Raw genomic sequence first — 24737 nt, forward strand, 5'->3', positions numbered from 1 at the left:
GACTATTGGCGCAATAGGGCTCCATCTTTCCCCTCTGATAGGCCAGGTGGAATTGTTGAGATATTGCGCCAACAATTCTCCACAAGTGGAATGGAGCCTCGGGGTTGTGTTGAGATTCAGGTTAAAAGTAAAGAAAATGAAGCGGTGAGAGCAGTCTTGTGGTATTTATTATTTTATTTTTATCGTTATTTTACCAGGTAAGTTGACTGAGAACATGTTCTCATTTACAGCAATGACCTGGGGAATAGTTACAGGGGAGAGGAGGGGGATGAAAGAGCCAATTGTAAGCTGGGGATTATTAGGTGACCATGATGGTATGAAGGACAGCTTGGGAATTTAGCCAGGACACCGGGGTTAACACCCCTACTCTTACGATAAGTGCCATGGGATCTTTAATGACCTCAGAGAGTCAGTTAGGGAACAGAATGGCCTCAGTGAATCTCTACTATCGGAGTCTGATGGTGAGACCTGTTAATTACATGCATTTTTAGACGGCTGAAGTTAACAAGGTGTCTAATTGCAGACACATCCAAGTCACTAACCGATTATTTGCGGTAATAGTGATGATGTGAACCTGCTGTCATGTTGCTGCAGCAATGTCCGCTACATGGTGGACCTCTTATGTTGTTATACAGTTGTGTCACGTGCAATGATGTACAGTGGTGTTACGCTGTTATGTCACCTCTTGAAATTGCGTGCCTGAAGGACATGAAAGGGTTGTTGAGGTAATGGAACGCTATCACAAGGTGTTAATTATTTACCTGTGATAATATTAGCACAGCTAATAATTGTTGAGGTAAAATATTCCTGTGCAGACCCTCATTTTGAAAGGCAAACAGACAGATCACCTAGTCTATCTTCACTCATTTAAACAGATCTACGGTGGAAGAAATGCTGAAACCAGCCGCCATTTTCTCTATCTGACAGAATTGCTTCAAGTTCACACTGGCAATTCCATAGTTGCAGTCATCATGATCTATCATTCATTCAACAGATAAATATACACTAAATATCATCATCAAATGTAACTGTACAATGTCTGATCAGTGTCTGATCAATGTCTGATCAAATTCTACAATGCCTTTTAAGGAATCCATGAAAAGGATCTCACCACATTCAATAATATCTCATTAGTCCCTGATCACACCTAGTCATAATGATGTATCTTAGCAGATGTTGCCTTACTACAGCTGGACCTCTGAGGACAAGCAGTCTGATACGGATACACGCATGCACGCACACACACACACACACACACACACACACACACACACACACACACACACACACACACACACACACAGGAGGATTCTGCACAGGCAGCCGGATGGACACACAGGGGAAGGAGGCTTTCAGCACAGACCTTCAGAGTGTAACCTTTAATTAGCCTCATCATGACAGCTAAACTCGCCACATCACGAAAAGAGAAATGCCATCCTAGTGACGTGGAGCCGTTTGACTAACAACCAAAACCCTGACCTGGATGATGCTGTTGTAAAATGTGTGACAGGGTTGCACCCGATAATTAGTTCCCATTTGCAATATAGCTAACTTGTCTCATGTTCTTATTGGTGATCACAGAGCTATATGGCCCGTGTTCTGGTAAGTCTACTGCTGAAAAGGTAGGAGGCTGCAAACTGCTTATCAACAATTTTATTGTGATGTCTGAGCGTCTGGCCTTGTAACTGACCTTTCACCTTCGAAACGGGGGCAAACATCAAGGCTGATATGAAATGAATCATCTAGTCAGCGCTGTAGATCCATCTGAGAGATTGGAAGATGTTTCTCAGATGAGTCTGACCTTTTGACCCCTGGTTGTTGACCCACTGCTGGCCCTCCTACACAGACTTCAGGGCAACTCCGAGACTTTAGAATGTGTACCAAACAATAACCATTGATTTCAAAGTAAAAGCAAACCATAGAACTCCATATGCACAAGATGTACTTTTAACAATTTCAACTGAACATTTTGCGTAAACACATTTACAGCAAGCACTGTCTGTGCAGATACAAAGTTTGGTAACAGAATAAAACTGAGGGAAATTTAACGTAATTCTGTTACCAAAGTTTGGATCGGCACAGTTTTTCCGGTAAATGTGTTTTTCCATTTACTGTGCAAGTTGTCCAAAGTTATCATTGTGCATAGAGTTGTATGGTTTGTTGAACTTTGAACTGAATGTTTATTGTTTGGCATCCATTTTAAAGTGAAAAATCGGAGTCTCGGCGTAATTCCATTACCATGGATTTGCCCTTCAGTCTATGTGGGTGTGTGTGTGTATGTGTGTGTGTGCACGCACATGAGTGTTTGTTATGTTTGAGGATGGGGGGACAATTTAATGATGAATCCCAGGGGTGAGAGTGTGTGGGCGAGTGTGCCGGTCGCTTTGGTAACAAAGCAGAAGAAGCACCTCGTTCTTTCACCTCTGTCTCAGTTTTCTAACAACCTGCTGACCTTCTCACCTGTGGTGTGTCGGTTCTTCTGATATTGATATCCTGAAACTTTTGTTCACTTTGAAAAACATACTTGACGGATCACTTTCACTTCCTAAACTGCCTTGAATCTGACCACAAAGTCATTTCAGCAGCCATCAATTCAAACATTTACTGTACACCACAACATCATAACAGGAGATCGGTTCCTGCCCTCTGGGCTATTCTGGCTCGGACAACACTACTTTATAACAATATTCTAAACTCATTTCTGTGTGAACATATTTGGTGGATAACTTTCACTTTGTAAACTGACATCAATCTGTAAACTGACCATGAAGTCATCTCATCAGCTCCTGCACTCTGGGCCATTCTGGTATTATGGATAATTCTGTCACTATGGGCCATTCTGGTACTATGTATAATTCTGTCACTATGAGTCATTCTGGTACTATGGATAATTCTGTCACTATGGGCCATTCTGGTACTATGGATAATTCTGCTACTATGGATAATTCTGTCACTATGGGCCATTCTGGTACTATGGATAATTCTGTCACTATGAGTCATTCTGGTACTATGGATAATTCTGTCACTATGGGCCATTCTGGTACTATGGATAATTCTGCTACTATGGATAATTCTGTCACTATGGGCCATTCTGGTACTATGGATAATTCTGTCACTATGGGCCATTCTGGTACTATGGATACTTCTGTCACTATGGGCCATTCTGGTACTATGGATAATTATGTCACTATGGGCCATTCTGGTACTATGGATAATTCTGTCACTATGAGTCATTCTGGTACTATGGATAATTATGTCACTATGGGCCATTCTGGTACTATGGATAATTCTGTCACTATGGGCCATTCTGGTACTATGGATAATTCTGTCACTATGGGCCATTCTGGTACTATGGATAATTCTGTCACTATGAGTCATTCTGGTACTATGGATAATTATGTCACTATGGGCCATTCTGGTACTATGGATAATTCTGTCACTATGGGCCATTCTGGTACTATGGATACTTCTGTCACTATGAGCCATTCTGGTACTATGGATAATTCTGTCACTATGGGCCATTCTGGTACTATGGATAATTCTGTCACTATGGGCCATTCTGGTACTATGGATAATTCTGTCACTATGGGCCATTCTGGTACTATGGATAATTCTGTCACTATGGGCCATTCTGGTACTATGGATAATTCTGTCACTATGGGCCATTCTGGTACTATTGATAATTCTGTCACTATGGGCCATTCTGGTACTATGGATAATTCTGTCGCTATGGGCCATTCTGGTACTATGGATAATTCTGTCACTATGGGCCATTCTGGTACTATGGATAATTCTGTCACTATGGGCCATTCTGGTACTATGGATAATTCTGTAACTATGGGCCATTCTGGTACTATGGATAATTCTGTCACTATGGGCCATTCTGGTACTATGGATAATTCTGTCACTATGAGTCATTCTGGTACTATGGATAATTATGTCACTATGGGCCATTCTGGTACTATGGATAATTCTGCTACTATGGATAATTCTGTCACTATGGGCCATTCTGGTACTATGGATACTTCTGTCACTATGAGCCATTCTGGTACTATGGATAATTCTGTCACTATGGGCCATTCTGGTACTATGGATAATTCTGTCACTATGGGCCATTCTGGTACTATGGATAATTCTGTCACTATGGGCCATTCTGGTACTATGGATAATTCTGTCACTATGGGCCATTCTGGTACTATGGATAATTCTGTCACTATGGGCCATTCTGGTACTATTGATAATTCTGTCACTATGGGCCATTCTGGTACTATGGATAATTCTGTCGCTATGGGCCATTCTGGTACTATGGATAATTCTGTCACTATGGGCCATTCTGGTATTATGGATAATTATGTCACTATGGGCCATTCTGGTACTATGGATAATTCTGTCACTATGAGTCATTCTGGTACTATGGATAATTCTGTCACTATGGGCCATTCTGGTACTATGGATAATTCTGTCGCTATGGGCCATTCTGGTACTATGGATAATTCTGTCACTATGGGCCTTTCTGGCTCGGACATCACTACTTACTTACTTTAGAACGTCATACAAATCCCTTTTTTTTCTATGTGTGTGTGTTTTGCATGCATGTGTGCTTGCACAACATGATACAGTACGCCAGCTGGGCGACAATACTCCTCATCTTATTAGAAGCCCTGCTATGCTGGGCATCACTCCCTCTCTCCTTCCCTCTTTCCCGCCTCTGTGTCTTGGCCTCCAGAGTACTGTCTCATTTCCATATCAGCGTGACGCCTCGCCTCTCCATCCTTCATCTGAATTTCCGAGGCTCATATCCTTGAGCAGCCATGTAAATAAACAGCCTGGTGTTAAATATTAAAACCTCATTGTCGGTGAGTGACAGGACAGGACCTGGACACCCACCTATTAGCCAGCTGGGGCCTCGGCCGGTGTGTGTGTGTGTGTGTGTGTGTGTGACCTCGACCCCGCCTCAAGCTGTGGACCAGTACACCAGGGACTCCAACTATTGTATATCTACCTGTGGAAGATATACATCTGATGTAGGGTACACTGTTTCTGTATAAACACTTGTGACATCTGCTGACGTAAATAGGTCTTTATAAATACATTGCTTTTCTAATTTTCAAGGTACCTTAGTTGCATTAGTATACAATGTCTATCCATCACAGGTAATACATCTCCAATCATAGTCTTACAAGGACAAAATACAACAATGTGAATAGAGATATTACCCACAACTATACAACTTAATGTGTATACCCTAGCATTGTCCCTCAGACAAGCTGAGATATTACCCACAACTATACAACTTAATGTGTATACCCTAGCATTGTCCCTCAGACAAGCTGAGATATTACCCACAACTATACAACTTAATGTGTATACCCTAGCATTGTCCCTCAGACAAGCTGAGATATTACCCACAACTATACAACTTAATGTGTATACCCTAGCATTGTCCCTCTAGACAAGCTGAGATATTACCCACAACTATACAACTTAATGTGTATACCCTAGCATTGTCCCTCAGACAAGCTGAGATATTACCCACAACTATACAACTTAATGTGTATACCCTAGCATTGTCCCTCAGACAAGCTGAGATATTACCCACAACTATACAACTTAATGTGTATACCTAGCATTGTCCCTCAGACAAGCTGAGATATTACCCACAACTATACAACTTAATGTGTATACCTAGCTTTGTCCTTCAGACAAGCTGAGACATTACCCACAACTATACAACTTAATGTGTATACCCTAGCATTGTCCCTCAGACAAGCTGAGATATTACCCACAACTATACAACTTAATGTGTATACCCTAGCATTGTCCCTCAGACAAGCTGAGATATTACCCACAACTATACAACTTAATGTGTATACCCTAGCATTGTCCCTCAGACAAGCTGAGATATTACCCACAACTATACAACTTAATGTGTATACCCTAGCATTGTCCCTCAGACAAGCTGAGATATTACCCACAACTATACAACTTAATGTGTATACCCTAGCTTTGTCCTTCAGACAAGCTGAGACATTACCCACAACTATACAACTTAATGTGTATACCCTAGCATTGTCCCTCAGACAAGCTGAGATATTACCCACAACTATACAACTTAATGTGTATACCCTAGCATTGTCCCTCTAGACACGCTGAGATATTACCCACAACTATACAACTTAATGTGTATACCCTAGCATTGTCCCTCAGACAAGCTGAGATATTACCCACAACTATACAACTTAATGTGTATACCCTAGCATTGTCCCTCAGACAAGCTGAGATATTACCCACAACTATACAACTTAATGTGTATACCCTAGCATTGTCCCTCAGACAAGCTGAGATATTACCCACAACTATACAACTTAATGTGTATACCCTAGCATTGTCCCTCAGACAAGCTGAGACATTACCCACAACTATACAACTTAATGTGTATACCCTAGCATTGTCCCTCAGACAAGCTGAGATATTACCCACAACTATACAACTTAACGTGTATACCCTAGCATTGTCCCTCAGACAAGCTGAGATATTACCCACAACTATACAACTTAATGTGTATACCCAGGCATTGTCCTTCAGACAAGCTGAGATATTACCCACAACTATACAACTTAATGTGTATACCCTAGCATTGTCCTTCAGACAAGCTGAGACATTACCCACAACTATACAACTTAATGTGTATACCCTAGCATTGTCCTTCAGACAAGCTGAGATATTACCCACAACTATACAACTTAATGTGTATACCCTAGCATTGTCCCTCAGACAAGCTGAGATATTACCCACAACTATACAACTTAATGTGTATACCCTAGCATTGTCCCTCAGACAAGCTGAGATATTACCCACAACTATACAACTTAATGTGTATACCCTAGCATTGTCCCTCAGACAAGCTGAGATATTACCCACAACTATACAACTCAATGTGTATACCCTAGCATTGTCCCTCAGACAAGCTGAGATATTACCCACAACTATACAACTTAATGTGTATACCCTAGCATTGTCCTTCAGACAAGCTGAGATATTACCCACAACTATACAACTTAATGTGTATACCCTAGCATTGTCCCTCAGACAAGCTGAGACATTACCCACAACTATACAACTTAATGTGTATACCTAGCATTGTCCCTCAGACAAGCTGAGATATTACCCACAACTATACAACTTAATGTGTATACCTAGCATTGTCCCTCAGACAAGCTGAGATATTACCCACAACTATACAACTTAATGTGTATACCTAGCATTGTCCCTCAGACAAGCTGAGATATTACCCACAACTATACAACTCAATGTGTATACCCTAGCATTGTCCCTCAGACAAGCTGAGACATTACCCACAACTATACAACTTAATGTGTATACCCTAGCATTGTCCCTCAGACAAGCTGAGATATTACCCACAACTATACAACTTAATGTGTATACCCTAGCATTGTCCTTCAGACAAGCTGAGATATTACCCACAACTATACAACTTAATGTGTATACCCTAGCATTGTCCCTCAGACAAGCTGAGACATTACCCACAACTATACAACTTAATGTGTATACCCTAGCATTGTCCCTCAGACAAGCTGAGATATTACCCACAACTATACAACTTAATGTGTATACCCTAGCATTGTCCCTCAGACAAGCTGAGATATTACCCACAACTATACAACTTAATGTGTATACCCTAGCATTGTCCCTCAGACAAGCTGAGATATTACCCACAACTATACAACTTAATGTGTATACCCTAGCATTGTCCCTCAGACAAGCTGAGACATTACCCACAACTATACAACTTAATGTGTATACCCTAGCATTGTCCCTCAGACAAGCTGAGAAATTTGTCTGGGGAGGAAATACATCTGTTTAACAACCCCGTTCTCATTCAACCTGTCCCTGAATCTGTTATCTACCTCATTGCATATGGTTCATTGTCAACCTCATTTTTTGCCATAAATTAAACCAACCAATTTTACTGCATGGAGTCTTTAACAACCAGCTAAGTCGTGGTCCATGAAATACATCCCTTTGCCCATTGCTATGGATTTTACAGCCAGAAGTCTCATCAGACAGCCACTTTCCATCAGTAGCTAGTTTCTGAAGCATTGGAATGCTATTACAGTCACTGGGAAGCCCTCATCCCAGTCATGAGTCTGTGCCACAGACCAGAGAGAATGATGCACGCACTCACACACACACACACACACACACACACACACACACACACACACACACACACACACACACACACACACACACACACACACACACACACACACACACACACACACACACACACACACACACACACACACACACACACACACAGGAACAAATAGAGGATGGATAATGTCCGGGTCCCCATCAGAGCTCCAAACTGTCCCTGCTGCTATACACAATCCATCAGACCCAAATCTCTTGTGACATGAAGGCTGGAACCAAATGTAGACAGACTTGATAAATGTGTGTATGTGTGCGTGCGTGCACATATGTTCGTGTGTGAGAGAGGAAGGAAAGGGGGATACCTAGTCAGTTGTACAACTGAATGCCTTCAACTGAAATGTGTCTTCCGCATTGAGAGAGAGAGAGAGAGAGAGAGAGAGAGAGAGAGTGAGAGTGAGTGTGTGCGCAATAAATGCTCAAAAAGGTAGAGCATACTCCTTGGCATTATCCTTGTAATACCATTCTATATTCTTCTCTGACTACCTGCTTATTTCGTAACTGCATAATACATCTCACTTCTCCCCTTACAAAGACGTACACATTGATTTTGACCTGTGGTGGGTAAAAATCTAAGCCATGTCTAAATGTGTGTGTGTGTAATGATCCAGATGAAAACAGTGAGGCCTGCAGTCATACTGTAGCAGCAGTGGAGATGGTTCTGATTACAGTTATCATCACTACAGTTCGCAATGGGTAAATCTAGAAGCATAACCTCAGGGATTATTTCACAGTCAGGCACTATACAGGCACACCCATAAGATCGCATGCATGCGCGCGCGCGCGCGCACACACACACACACACACACACACACACACATATCTGAACTAACAAGATATATAGTTTATTACTATTATTTTGTTGTTGTAATTTTACCCCCTTTTCTCCCCAACTTCGTGATGTCCAATTGCGATCCATTTATGAACTCCCCAACGGGGAGGCAAGAGGCAAGTTCGAGTCATGCGTCCTCCGAAACATGACCTGGAAGCCAGCTTCACCATATATTCACCAATATTTTTTTATATTTTTTTTAGAATCTTAACAGTTTTTCCATTCATAATCATAAATGCTTTTTTCCATTCATAATCATAACTGCTTTAAAAAAATCATAATCATAACTGCTTTTAAAAAATCATAATCAGAATGGCTTGAGTGTTCCATCTTTCGATTGTGCAGATGACAATACTGTGAAGGACTTAATTTGTCTGAATACAGTATGCTAACACTGTCCTATTCATATTCAAATCGTTGACTCTGTATGGCAGTAATTGGGATTCACACAGCTAGACTGACTGAGAATTGTAAGCACTGTGGCAGTCATTTAGGCAGATTTAAACCCTATACTCACCCAGACTTCTCACATTGTCAGAAAACAAAAGAATCCATCTAATTATCAAAATGGAGGTTATAGTATGTCAGGCAAATGTTTTTCTTTTCTCTATTTAAGCTCCCACCATTCAAACCAGCAGAGAACAGCCAGGCGTGTTGCTAACAACATGGTTGTGTAGCCGTAACAGTAATGACAATGTAGCGGCGTGTGTAGAACATGTCAGCGTCTCAGAAAAAAAATCTGTGGCTGATTTCTCGCTCTGATGAGCTCTAGTCAGTCAAATGCAGTTCCTTCCCTCAGTCATTATGCTTAATAGGCGCACTTCCTATTGAGTGCAGGCAGGCAGGATCACTGCTTTATTCAGACGACAGCGAGAGAGAGAGAGAGAGAGAGAGTGTGATGGGAGCGGTAGAAAGAGGAAATGGAGAAAGACAGTAAAGGGGTGGTATATGGAGAAAGAGAGAGAAATGCAGAGTGGAGAGGGTAGAGAGAGGGGGATGTATAGAGAGAGAGAGGGGTAGAGGGGGAAAGCCAGAGAAAGGTAGAGAGAGAGAGGGGTAGAGGGGGATGTATAGAGAGGGAGAGAGAGAGAGGGGTAGAGGGGATGTATAGAGAGGGAGAGAGAGAGCGGGGTAGAGGGGGATGTATAGAGGGAGAGAGAGAGGGGTAGAGGGGGATATATAGAGAGGGAGAGAGAGAGTGGGAGAGAGGGGGATGTATAGAGAGGGAGAGAGAGGGATAGAGGGGGATGTATAGAGAGGGAAAGAGAGAGGGGAAGAGGGGGATGTATAGAGAGGGATAAAGGGGGATGTATAGAGAGGGAGATAGATAGAGGGGTAGAGGGGGATGTATAGAGAGGGAGAGAGAGGGATAGAGGGGATGTATAGAGAGGGAGAGAGAGGGATAGAGGGGGATGTATAGAGAGGGAGAGAGAGAGAGGGATAGAGGGGGATGTATAGAGAGGGAGAGAGAGAGAGGGTAGAGGGGGATGTATAGAGAGGGAGAGAGAGGGATAGAGGGGGATGTATAGAGAGGGAGAGAGAGAGAGGGGTAGAGGGGGATGTATAGAGAGGGAGAGAGAGAAGTAGAGGGGGATGTATAGAGAGGGAGAGAGAGAGAGGGGTAGAGGGGGATGTATAGAGAGGGAGAGAGAGGGATAGAGGGGGATGTATAGAGAGGGAGAGAGAGAGGGGTAGAGGGGGATGTATAGAGAGGGAGAGAGAGAGGGTAGAGGGGGATGTATAGAGAGGGAGAGAGAGAGAGGGGTAGAGGGGGATGTATAGAGAGGGAGAGAGAGAGGTAGAGGGGGATGTATAGAGAGGGAGAGAGAGAGGTAGAGGGGGATGTATAGAGAGGGAGAGAGAGAGGGTAGAGGGGGATGTATAGAGAGAGAGAGAGAGAGAGGGGGGGGGTAGAGGGGGATGTATAGAGAGGGAGAGAGAGAGGGGTAGAGGGGGAAAGACAGAGAAAGGTAGAGAGAGAGAGAAATAAAATAAAAATGAAAACATGCAGGAAAAAGTGCTTCATGCCAAGACATCAAAAACAAGACAGCCAATTAGTGGACAGAGCAGAGCAGTCGGGGGAAGCTGAACTGACCAATCAGGGGCTTCGGTGGTGAATTGATTGTTTGTGTGTTGCATCCCGCTGTGCGTTTCCACATGGAGACACTCACAGACAGACCCCGCTTTGCTCTGCTTTGAGGTGATTGATCATACTCCAGGTGGGGCCATCTCAAATTATTGGTGTGTGTGTGCACATTCAAAATGTTCAACAGGAAATTGGACTGTGGACCTGCAAGCGTTGAGGGGGGGATTTGGAAGTGGCTTTGGTGACTAGCCAATTGACGTCTCTCTCTCTCCCTCTCTCTGTCTCTGACAGCTGGTGCCCATGGATGAGAAGAGGAGAGGAAAGGAGAGGACATGTCCTTCTGATGGATGTGCCGTTTGATAAGGCCATCTCTCCCGGTGAATGAATAGTGAAACATAACAGCTGCTGCCGGCATCAGACAGAGAGCCCCGCCCACCTCACCAGTGCCTACGACCAACCAACCAAGCTTGACAGACGTCGAGAGAGAAATCTCAGACCGCTGACAGGTTTACTGATAAACCTCGAACATTTCACGCTTTGCATGCTGGATGGAGGATGGGCTGGATGGTGAATGGGCTGGATGGTGAATGCACACTCAATAAAAAGCACACAGACAGATATAAGTCTTCCCCTCTGCCGCTGTAATGGCGTTTCAACATCAATACCTGAGGGATGTTGGTGTACAGCCTCAGCTAAAGCAGCCTCAGCTAAAGCTAGCTAGAGGAAGAGACACTTTTAGTGCATCTGCAAATACACACAGGTGGACATAGATGCACAGAGATGTGTGCACACACACACACTAGCAAGAAAGTATATAAGTGCGAATGCTCACACACACCTGCAGGTAGGCTTGCCGTATTACCTTACAACACTTCCTGTTCAACAAATATGTTTGAACAACACAGTACTATGCAATTATTTCATCTCAGGGAACCCTTAATGAGTACTGGGTATTGCTGTGAATACATTATTTCCTATCTATCTCTTCATGAGGTACACAGTATCTTTCATTCCCGCTTGTACACTATTTAATCAGAGCTCTATCCTCTCATTAAACTGTGACCTGGGCTGTTTAGCTCCCTGATGCAGAGTATGTGTCTGGGGCTCCCTGCTGTAAAGACTGTGTGTTCAGCTCAATGTTGGCTGGATTAACCCCCTGCTGTGATCCATATCTGATCACCACAGTAACTTTATCATTCACTTAGCTGCAGCTGGACTGGACTCTAACCAATGCACAGAGAGAGAGAGAGAGAGTGAGAGTGAGAGAGAGACAGAGAGAGACAGAGAGAGAGAGAGAGACAGAGACAGAGAGACACAGAGAGAGAGAGAGACAGAGAGAGAGACACACAGAGAGAGACAGAGAGAGACACAGAGACACAGAGAGAGTGAGAGAGAGACAAAGAGACACAGAGAGAGACACAGAGAGAGAGAGACACACAGAGAGAGACACACAGAGAGAGAAACAAAGAGAGACACACAGAGAGAGACACAGGCTATGTGCACACTGCCCACAAAATTAGGTGGAAACTGAGCTGCCCTTCCTAACCTCCTGCCAAATGTATGACCATATTAGAGACACATATTTCCCTCAGATTAGACAGATCCACAAAGAATTTGAAAACGAACCTGATTTTGATAAACTCCCATATCTACTGGGTGAAATACCACAGTGTGCCATCACAGCAGCAAGATTTGTGACCTGTTGCCACAAGGAAAGGTCAACCAGTGAAGGACAAACACCATTGTAAAATACAATTTTCCCTTTTGTACTTTAACCATTTGCACATCGTTACAACACTGCATATAGACATAATATTTGACATTTGTAATGTCTTTAATCTTTTGGAACTTGTGTGAATGGAATGTTTACTGTTCATTTTTATTGTTTATTTCACTTTTGTATATTATCTACCTCACTTGCTTTGGCAATGTTAACATATGTTTCCCATGTCAATAAATAGCCTTGAATTGAATTGACACACAGATCAAGAAAGAGGAGAGAGAGAGAGCGAGAGAGATACACACAGAGAGAGACTATACTATTGCCTTTATTATTCACTTAGCTACCTCTGGACTACAGATATACCGTGTAGCTTATAAAGCATGTGTATTAATGATCTAGTTCATTCACTAGTGACTATGAGCATGTTCACCTCTAATTCATTTCCACATTGACACACTAAGATAAGAGTTGACAGTCCACACTAAGCTACACAGACAGACTCGTTCTCAGACTTCTAAGGTGTGACGTACACACACATTTATTGGATACAAACCACGGGGCACTCAACGTCATTTCAATGTGTACAACTGTATAATAAGATTACAAGCTATATTCACCCAGTCAAAAAGAGAATGAAAAGTTGGTTGATTTGTCCAATGTATTATCACTATGGATCTAAACGCACAACCAAATTCCAATGGAAAATCAATGTCGGAGTTTTGGTTTAGTTGTCACCCGAATGTCCATCACTGCGCTTTCAACCATTTAAAAGCACAGCAAAGTTAAAAATGGGAATACAATGTCAGATATTTTGGATTGCAGTTGAGAATACATTATAGTTACATGGTGCAAGTGACCAATGCCGTTCGAGACTCTGCACAGGTGATTACAGTATGTGTGAAGGTCTCCACAGACCTACGTCGACCTACGACCTATAGCATCTCGAAGCTGCACGCTTTATATGATTACATAAGCAGACCTTTATAGTTACAGTAACCTACATTTAAAATATTTTTGTTCATCTTGTGTTAGTGTGTGTTTGTTGACATTTGCTGTATTGATTAATAGGAACTAAGAACACAAGCATTTCGCTGCACCTGCCATAACACCTGCTAAACGGCGTACACAACCAATAACAACCAATAACTTTGATTTGAAAATGCGGGCCATGGGATGTGATTCCCATTTTAATGTTGATTGTTACATTCGTTTGTAAGATAACCTGAGGCTATTTATTGTATTTTGAAAGTGATATTGAATTGTGTTTTGTTGTCAGTGCAACCAAATATCAACAAGAGGAGATGTATCTTCTGCTTGGACAGTTCCATCTGAGCCACTGACTTAGTGTGGCTTTAATTTCAGTTTGTCTACAAATGAATAATTTATATATTGGATTCACATCTCCGTCCCAACCAAAAACCAAGGTTAAAGAGAACTATATCAAATCAAACTTTAAATGCACTTTAAATAAAGTCAATTTAGTCCTATTATTTAACTTGTTTGGTTGAGATGGATGTATTCAACATATAAATGATTGATTTGGAGACAAACTTGAATTAAAGCCAAGAAGAAAATACATCTCCTTCAAATGTTGATATTCGGTTGCATTGACGACCAAACGCAATATCACTAAATAACCAATACATTTGAAATCAACCAGAGCTTGAAACCCTAGACATACTATTGTTAAGGTTTTCTTCCTCTTCCTCTGAAGAGGAGGTGTAGCAGGGATTGGACCAAAATGCAGCGTGGTTATCTTCATACATCTTTAATAAAGATAATGACATGACAAAACAATAACCGTGAAAAACCTAAACAGCCTTATCTGGTGCAAACAAACACAGAGACAGGAACAATCACCCACGAAACACTCACAGAATATGGCTGCCTAAATATGGTTCCCAATCAGAGACAACGATAAACACCTGCCTCTGATTGAGAACCACTCTAGGCAACCATAGACTTACCTAGAAAACTCTACTATACCACAATCCCAAAACCTACAAAAAACCCAAGACAAAACACACCACATAAATAACCCATGTCACACCCTGGCCTGACCAAAATAATAAAGAAAACACAAAATACTAAGACCAGGGCGTGACAACTATAGTGTACATTTTGAGTTGAATTCTGGGATGAATTTAAACAATAGCTGTTGATGACTTTCTAAATGCTATATTAGAGGCCTACAGTAAATAGCATCTCTGATTATATATAAGTGATAAAGTATGGTCATATTTCATTTGCTCGGTTTAACCTACCCTTTGGAATGATAGCAACAGTGAATGTATTTCGTTTTTAAATGGTGATCTCTCAACAATCATCCTCACGATAGCACATTGGTAATTAACAGATTAATAGTGAGTGACAAATATAATCGCTTAGCAGGTCTGGGATTGGTTAAAACTCTGGGTGGGAGACCAAAGGGTAGCTGTGGGTTCAATTCTCCAGTAGGAGCTGTGGGTTCAATTCTCCAGTAGGAGCTGTGGGTTCAATTCTCCAGTAGGAGCTGTGGGTTCAATTCTCCAATAGGAGCTGTGGGTTCAATTCTCCAGTAGGAGCTGTGGGTTCAATTCTCCAGTAGGAGGTGCTGCCCAGACTATAGTTTATTTTCTGATTGTGGATATAACGTTGAAGATCTGACGTCGTTTGAAAGGTATAAATTTAACATGTTTATTACAAGGTTTGTCGATGTTGAAATTTGGTTACCATGTTGAAAAAAATAATGTGGTTGAAATTGCACCCTCAAAACAATTTGGACTTTCGATGGACTTTAAAAAAAAATCCAATGTATTTTCCACATAGATTCCACATCACAATACACTGAGAAATGATGTTGAAATTACATATATTCAACCAGTTTGTGGAAAAACTATATACACGGCAGGTCTATTCACACTGTTTAGGGATTGCTATTGAACATGTGTGAAGCTCTATTTGTTTCACACATCACTGTAGAGAATATCTATCTAATCAGGGATGTCAGGTAACTGCCAAAATAAAGGAAACACCAAAATAAAGCGTCTTAATTGGGCACCACGAACCAGAACAGATGCAATGCTCTTTGGCATAGATTCTACAAGTGTCTGGAATGGTTACGGTCGTCATAACGATGAGACCAAGGCGCAGCGTGAGATGAATACATTCTTATTTTAATAAAAGAGAACACGGAACAAATTATACAAACGTGACGCTACAATAAACCGAGTGCTGACATGCAACTACACATAGACAATAACCCACCAAACCAAAATGGGAAATGGCAACCTAAATAGGATCCCCAATCAGAGACAACGATAAACAGCTGTCTCTGATTGGGAACCAATCCAGGCCACCATAGACTTACATTTACCTAGACAATAACACATCCCTATAGATATACAAAAAACCCTAGACAAGACAAAAACACACATACCACCCTCGTCACACCCTGACCTAACCAAAATAATAAAGAAAACAAAGTTAACTAAGGTCAGGGCGTGACAGGAATTCCATTGGAGTAATGCAACACCATTCTTCCACAAGAAATTCCATAACTTGGTGTTTTGTTGATGGAAAACGCTCTTTCAGGTCCCGCTCTAGAATCTCCCATAAGTGTTCCATTGGGTTGAGATCTTGTTACTGTGACGGCCATGGTATTCAGTTTACATCGTTTTCATGCTCATCAAACCACTCAGTGACCACTTGTGCCCATTGAATCGGGACATTGTCATCCTATGGGGGCATAGCCATGGTAAGCAAAATAATTTCCAAAATTATGGTCTGCCCAACATTATGCATAACCCTCAGCATTAAGGGATGTTAATTTCTTAATTAACCCAGGAACCACACCTGTGTGGAAGAACCTGCTTTCAATAAACTTTGTTACCCTCATTTACTCACGTGTTTCCATTATTTTGGCAGTTACCTGTACATTCCAGTTAGAATAAATGTGAAACACATCAGTCCAGACAGGAAAGAGAACCTGGGGGCATATTTGAATCATGTATGGTAACATGTAGGGTAGAGCAAAGGATTAGATGCAGGTGCTTTGGGGAGGGAGAGGTAAGACTGAGGTGCTTGCCTGTTTTCTGAGTGACTGCACGCAGCGTGTCTATGTTAAATATTCACTTCTTTCTCAACACAGTCATAGAGACTCATAGAGAAGCATTAAGGTTGCATGATGCAGTGCTCTCACTCTCTCTCTCTCTCTCTCTCTCTCTCTCTCGCTCTCTCGTTCTCTCTGTGTTGAGGAAATATTCATAGTGTACAAGAATCCCTCAACAAAAAAAACAGAAGAGCCTCCACTTTACCTCACTCAACATGGCTGCATTAATATTCATTAGAGAAAGAGGAGGAAAGTGCTTTATAGACTCAGATGAGATGCCACACAATGAGTCCTGCATTCCAATTAGGTGGGGACACACACACACACACCGTTTCCAAGGGAACAGCAGATTGGAAGTCACCTGAATGAGCCCTGTCAAATTGTGCTTCCTATATAAATTGGAGGTCATGGCCACCAAGCATTCAGGGGGACGCTAGCTACCCTACAACACCTTCCTACAGTGTTTTGACATAGATTAACATTACAACATTTTTTGTTGTAAGTGGTTATCTGGAAATGGGGCAACATAATGCGGAACGAAAGGTATCGAGACCCCAGAACAATTCCCCTGTGTCACAAAACCCATTAGAGTGTAACAGACAGGGTGAGTAGCTCGGGGACAAAGACAGTAAGGATACTTCCTTCTGAGAGAGCAGTGCAGTGGAGTGCAGTAGAAGGACAACGGCATTGTTGGCAAAGTCAATCTCAATCCACAGGCGGGCGAGATAAGAACTCAGGAGCCCCTTGGCACTCAATGAAGATTTCAGATAGAATTGCTACAGTATTATCTCAATGAGAAATCCCTTCCCTGACTTAGAGAGCAGCTAAATCAATAGCCCATCAGAGCAGAGATAGGACGACGGCCTTGCTTGACTTTCGTGAGTACGGAGGAGCCGCTCTGTAAAACAGTAAGCAGTCAGAGCCACAGGGAGAGCAGAGCAGAGCAACACTTCCTAAGGTTCTGACTCAACTAATGTCACTAGTAAAGGTATGTCAAATGAATTTCCCAACTTGCAAAATATAGTTCAGTGCTCTGATAATGAAGCAGCCACGACTCTCAAGAAGAGAAGTTATGAATTGGCTTGAAAAGAGCTGGGGAGCACCTGGAGAAAGATGATGCCAAATGTGTCTTGTCTGAGTCAGTGTGTCTGATGCCACTTTGGATATCCTTACCAAAAGGCATCCAATATGTCTCACACAATAACTTGGGCAAAGTGGGCTCCTCAAGTGACTTTTGTTGCTCCAGTGCCCCACGTAAATTAAATTAGGATTCAATTGTTTTTCATTTCAGTTCAATTTGATTTAATTTCAGTCTAGCTTTCCTTTTGGCATCTCTGAGTGAGTGATTGGGGATTTGTGTTTTTTGGTTGGCAGGAACGATCAAAGGGAAAATACCTGGCTTTCAAATCAAAAGTGTTTCTGAAAGAGGCTTTGAAGAATGATGCATTCATGGCAGCTGAGTAGATAACCACCCCAATTTCTCCTGGTGATTTCACTGAATCACAGTCCATAACGGATGGAAAGACCTGTTGACCTCCAGACCTGCTGTACTCTTTATCCTGTGACCTGCATGGTGGAGGAATAGATCTGCTATTGTATCCGTGGTGTGGGGAGTATTTTGGTCTGTTTACTGCTGGCTCTACGACAAAAGCTCAGCATGTTCCTTTTTTTTCTATTTCATACCTGCTACCCCAGACGCTCTCTGGCTGCTGCTGTAAGTGGTGCAACCTTTACACATAAAATAACACACATTTTTCAGAAAGCGAGAAATCATTTAATGATTCATATGATTCGTGGATCATGCATTCAGTGTCTGTGCTGTTCCAAGGCTACCGTACCTGCCAGCATGACTGTGTGAGTGAAGTAGAGGCTACACAGTTCGATGCTTCAGGAATGAGAGATGGAAATATACACTGAGCAAACACATCCACGCAACATGCAGCAATTTCAAAGGTTTTACTCAATTACAGTTCATATAACAAAATCACTCAATTGAAATAAATTCATTAGGCCCTAATCTATGGATTTCACATGACTGGGAATCAGTGGTGACCCGTCATTCAGGGCAGGTGGGGCAGAGCCACACTTTTAGTTTTTTGGGGTCGGGTTTGCATGTTCTGCTTGTTATTTTGTCATTAATACATGTCACATATCAGTTTGCAAACAATGTTAAAAAAAAATGTAATTGAGTTAATAAAGCTGCATACAAACATGGTCTCTTTTTTTGCTTTCTGGCGTAAGGCAGATCCAAAATGCAGGTGTTTCAGCCTAGTGCAATGCTTTCTGTGGTGGTGGTGGAGCTAGCCAGCAGAAAATACAGAACGTTGTGCCTGATTGGCTCAGTTTTCTGTCACGAATGGCTCAGTTTTCTGTCACTCATGGGACAGTATGTCATCCCCGATTCTAAGGTTAGAGCTCTAAAATGTTAGCCCCTTGGCTGAAGGTCACAGATAGAATGACATCAAATCTACAGTATGACATTTTTAAAAATGTAACTAGGCAAGTCAGTTAAGAACAAATTCTTATTTACAATGAGGGCCTACTGGGGAATCCACTGCCTTGTTCAGGGGAAGGAGGACAGATTTTTACCTTGTCAGCTCAGGGATTTGATCCAGCAACCTTTCTGTTACTGGCCCAACATGCTAACCACTAGTTTACCTGCCTAGTAGCATGACTGATTATGTCAACATCTTACTTTCAAAGTTTTAGCTAGCAGTCATCATCAGGCAAATCCTTTTTAATCCTTGTCACATTAAGAGAAATAATGAAGAGAAATTATAGATAAAACGTATCGGCCATTGTACATACAGTGCCTTGCGGAAGTATTCGGCCCCCTTGAACTTTGCGACCTTTTGCCACATTTCAGGCTTCAAACATAAAGATATAAAACTGTATTTTTTTGTGAAGAATCAACAACAAGTGGGACACAATCATGAAGTGGAACGACATTTATTGGATATTTCAAACTTTTTTAACAAATCAAAAACTGAAAAATTGGGCATGCAAAATTATTCAGCCCCCTTAAGTTAATACTTTGTAGCGCCACCTTTTGCTGCGATTACAGCTGTAAGTGCACAAATAGCCTATAACCTGTTTTAGAGAAATGTAATCATCAAATATTTTAAGAGCTTTCATTGTCTGTTTATATGCCCCATTGATTTATCCTACGGTTCTGACTTGGTGTACAGGGAGTACACTGTAAGAACGGCCAATGTTCTGAATTCTGTCGCTGCACATTTCAAAAGTGCTTAAAAAAATAGTTATATTGACTAAGTCCATTGTCGCTTTCTCATTAATATCTCAATCGAAATTACGGATCGCCTCTTATCAGCTTGTCGTCCCCTTACGCCATAGCTTGTACATCTCAATTGTCAGGAGGAACATCTATGTTTTTTATGTGTAGTGGCTTTGCTGGCATGTATCCCACTTTTTTTGTTTGTTTGCCCCGCCAAGATTTACATGATAAAATCGCCACTGCTGGGAATACAGATATGCATCTGTTGGTCACAGATACCTTAAAAAAACGTAGGGCTGTGTATCAGAAAACTATTCAGAATCTGGTGTGGCCACCGTTTGCCTCATGCACCATCTCCTTTGCATAGAATTGATCAGGCTGTGGATTGTTGTACCACTCCTCTTCAATGGCTGTGCGAAGTTGCTGGATATTGGAGGGAACGAACATGCTGTCGTACACGTCGATCCAGAGCATCCAAAACATGCTCAATGGGTGACATGTCTGGTGAGTATGCAGGCCAAGGAAGAACTGAGACATTTTCAGCTTTCTGTTCACAATGTAGATGTCAGCAAACCGCTCACCCACACATCGCCATACACGCTGTCTGCCATCTGCCTGGTACAGTTGAAACCGGGATTCATCCGTGAAGAGCACACTTCTCCAGTGTGCCAGTGGCCATCGGAGTTTGGCATTTTCCTACTGAAGTTGGTTATGAGCCCAAACTGCAGTCAGGTCAAGATCCTAGTGAGGTAGCAGATGAGCTTCCCTGATACGGTTTCTGACAACTTGTGCAGAAATGATTTGGTTGTGCAAACCCACAGTTTCATCAGTTGTCGGGGTGGCTGGTCTCAGACGATCCCAAAGGTGAAGAAGCCGGATGTGGAGGTCCTGGGCTGGTGTGGTCACACCTGGGCTGCAGTTGTGAGGTTGGTTGGACATACTGACAAATTCTCTAAAACGACGTCAGACGCAGCTTATGGTAGGGAAATGAACATTCAATTCTCTGGCAACAGCTCTGGTGGAAATTCCTGTTGTCAGAATGGCAATTGCATGCTCCCTCAAAACTTGAAGCATCTGTGGCATTGTGTTGGATTTGACATTTTAGAGTCCCCAGCACAAGGTGCATCTGTGTAATTATTATTATTTGTATTATTTTATTAAACTAGGCAAGTCAGTTAAGAACAAATTCTTATTTACAATGACAGCCTACCGGGGAACAGTGGGTTAAATGCCTTGTTCTGGAGTAGAACGATTTTTACCTTGTCAGCTCAGGGACTCGATCCAGCAACCTTTCGGTTACTGGCCCAACGCTCTAACCACTAGGCTACCTGCCGCCCCAATGATCCTGCTGTTTAATCAGCTTCTTGATATGCCACACCTGTCAGGTGGATGGATTATCTTGGCAAAGGAGAAACGCTCGCTAACAAGGATGTTAACAAATTTGTGCACAACATTTTAGAGAAATTTCTGGGATCTTTTATTTCAACTCATGAAGCATGGGACCAACACTTTACATGTTGCGTTTATATATTTTTCAGTATATTTCTAAATGTACAGTGCTTTACAATAATGGTCATGATCATTACAGATGCAAACATTCTTCATTCATAACGGTCCATTGCACTGAAAGTCATTCAATACAGTAAGCATAAAACATACACTGATAACTGTACATACACTTCAAAAGGTTTACAATTACGAGGGTGGTGAGTGATATTAGGAGGGTGGTGAGTGATATGAGGGTGGTGAGTGATATTAGGAGGATGGTAGGTGATATTAGGAAGGTGGTGAGTGATGAGGAGGATGGTGAGTGATATTATGAGGGTGGTGAGTGGTATTAGGAGGACGGTGAGTGATATTATGAGGATGGTGAGTGATATTAGGAGGATGGTGAGTGATATTAGGAGGGTGGTGAGTGGTATTAGGAAGGTGGTGAGTGATATGAGGGTGGTGAGTGATATTATGAGGGTGGTGAGTGGTATTGGGAGGACGGTGAGTGATATTATGAGGGTGGTGAGTGATATTGGGAGGGTGGTGTGTGGTATTATGAGGGTGGTGAGTGATATTATGAGGGTGGTGAGTGATATTATGAGGGTGGTGAGTGGTATTAGGAGGACGGTGAGTGATATTATGAGGATGGTGAGTGATATTAGGAGGATGGTGAGTGATATTAGGAGGGTGGTGAGTGATATTAGGAGGATGGTGAATGGTATTAGGAGGGTGGTGAGTGATATTAGGAGGATGGTGAGTGATACTAGGAGGATGGTAGGTGATATTAGGAAGGTGGTGAGTGATGAGGGTGGTGAGTGATATTAGGAGGATGGTGAATGGTATTAGGAGGGTGGTGAGTGATATTAGGAGGATGGTGAGTGATACTAGGAGGATGGTGAGTGATATTATGAGGATGGTGAGTGATATTATGAGGGTGGTTAGTGATATTATGAGGGTGGTGAGTGGTATTAGGAGGATGGTGAGTGATATTATGAGGGTGGTGAGTGATATTAGGAGGATGGTGAGTGATATTAGGAGGGTGGTGAGTGGTATGAGGGTGGTGAGTGATATTAGGAGGATGGTGAGTGGTATTAGGAGGGTGGTGAGTGATATTAGGAGGATGGTGAGTGATGCTAGGATGATGGTGAGTGATATTATGAGGGTGGTGAGTGGTATTAGGAGGACGGTGAGTGATATTATGAGGATGGTGAGTGATATTAGGAGGATGGTGAGTGATATTAGGAGGGTGGTGAGTGGTATTAGGAAGGTGGTGAGTGATATGAGGGTGGTGAGTGATATTAGGAGGGTGGTGAGTGATACTAGGAGGATGGTGAATGGTATTAGGAGGGTGGTGAGTGATATTAGGAGGATGGTGAGTGATATTAGGAGGATGGTAGGTGATATTATGAGGGTGGTGAGTGATATTATGAGGGTGGTGTGTGGTATTAGGAGGATGGTGAGTGATATTATGAGGGTGGTGAGTGATATTATGAGGATGGTGAGTGATATTAGGAGAGTGGTGAGTGGTATTGGGAGGATGGTGAGTGATATTATGAGGGTGGTGAGTGATATTGGGAGGGTGGTGTGTGATATTGGGAGGGTGGTGTGTGATATTATGAGGGTGGTGAGTGCAGGTGATGGCTCATAGGAGGGATTCTCTATATATGACAGTGAAGTAAGATCACAAGGTCAAAGAAAAATTGTATTTGTACAACAAGGCAACATGTAACTCAGGCACGCACGCACCCACACCCCCACCCTAACCACCCATGTGTGATATCATTGATTATCTGTACAGCTGGATGTGAGCTTGGGGCTCTGTGGGAGTGGATGTGTCTTCAGCAGGTGCAGCAGCACCAGGCTCTGATGAGGGTTCAGCCCCAGAGGATTTCACCACCAGCCGCTCTGCTCTGCCAGGGGATTCAAACCTCATTATTACTCCGCCACATTGGGGATACGTCCCAAATGGCACCCTTTCCACGATAAAGTGCACTACTTTTGACCAGAGCCCTACGGGTCCTGGTCAAAAGTAGTGCACTATATAGGGAATAGGGTACCATTCGGGACGCAACATGGGATTCCATAACAAGAGGAATGGGAATAATGGTCTTTAGCTGGACATAATTAACCTTCACGCATTGGAGGTATTTAAGCATGTCTAAGCTACTCTCCATCTCTGTAAATGTCACTGTGTGTATGTGTTCACTAAGAGGTCTGTCTCTCTGTCTGTCGGTCCACAGAGAAGAGTTTTACCTGCTAGGAGTCTAAACAGCCTACAGCCTCTAGTCAGGAGTAGAACAACTCCAGAACACACTGATTTACAACGACAACCTCAACACACAGCCAGGAGCATGTCTGAATACTGTACACACACACCATTACACCCAGCGCAGAGTAACTTCAGTGCACTAGCCCAAGGACGTGTTATGTATGAATCATTTATAATGTGAATGCATTTATACAGTAGGCTACCAAGCCCTACCCGCCTGTTCTCATTCAAATCATTCACACCAAAAGAGCTCAACAAATTAAAGTAATTCACACCAAAGAGCTCAGGGAAGGAAACATTCACACCAAAAGATTCCAATCAAACCACTACACACATCGACAGAATGTAATGTAGCTCTAACGATGAACCTCATCACAGGGTGGAAGGATATTTTAACCGGGCTGACGTCACCCGGAGAAGAACTGCAGGTCAGCAGGGGAGGGCCTATCAATTATTAATATCGCTATGGAAACGATAAAGGCCAGGATATAATCGTCTGAGGGGCAGAATGAACATTCATGTATTCTGGATGGATGGTGAGTTATTCTACTGCTCGTCTCCCTGTAGGAACTATTAGTGTGTGCCCTTGTTGCTCTGAGGGTTATGGAGTCAGCAATAGGCCCTACAATATACTGTAAAAGTCAACACTACAGCAGTGCACTGTATGCACTGATAACACACAAGCACAAGTCATTATAGGCTCACCATAGCTGTCTTTCAGTTGGTTGGATCAAGGCTTTTGGTCCTCACGTCTGTCTCATAGAAGTCAACAGCAG

General features: G+C 42.4%; 1 protein-coding gene across 1 annotated transcript in view; it reads right to left on the reverse strand.

Annotated features, from left to right (window-relative positions):
• The window catches only part of LOC115137568 (polypeptide N-acetylgalactosaminyltransferase-like 6), a 258010-nt gene that overhangs the window by 99614 nt on the left and 133659 nt on the right, over positions 1-24737 (reverse strand). The gene's annotated exons all lie outside the window — the stretch shown is intronic.

Source organism: Oncorhynchus nerka, linkage group LG11, assembly GCF_034236695.1.
Source record: "Oncorhynchus nerka isolate Pitt River linkage group LG11, Oner_Uvic_2.0, whole genome shotgun sequence".
In the NCBI taxonomy this organism is placed as follows: Eukaryota; Metazoa; Chordata; class Actinopteri; order Salmoniformes; family Salmonidae; genus Oncorhynchus; species Oncorhynchus nerka.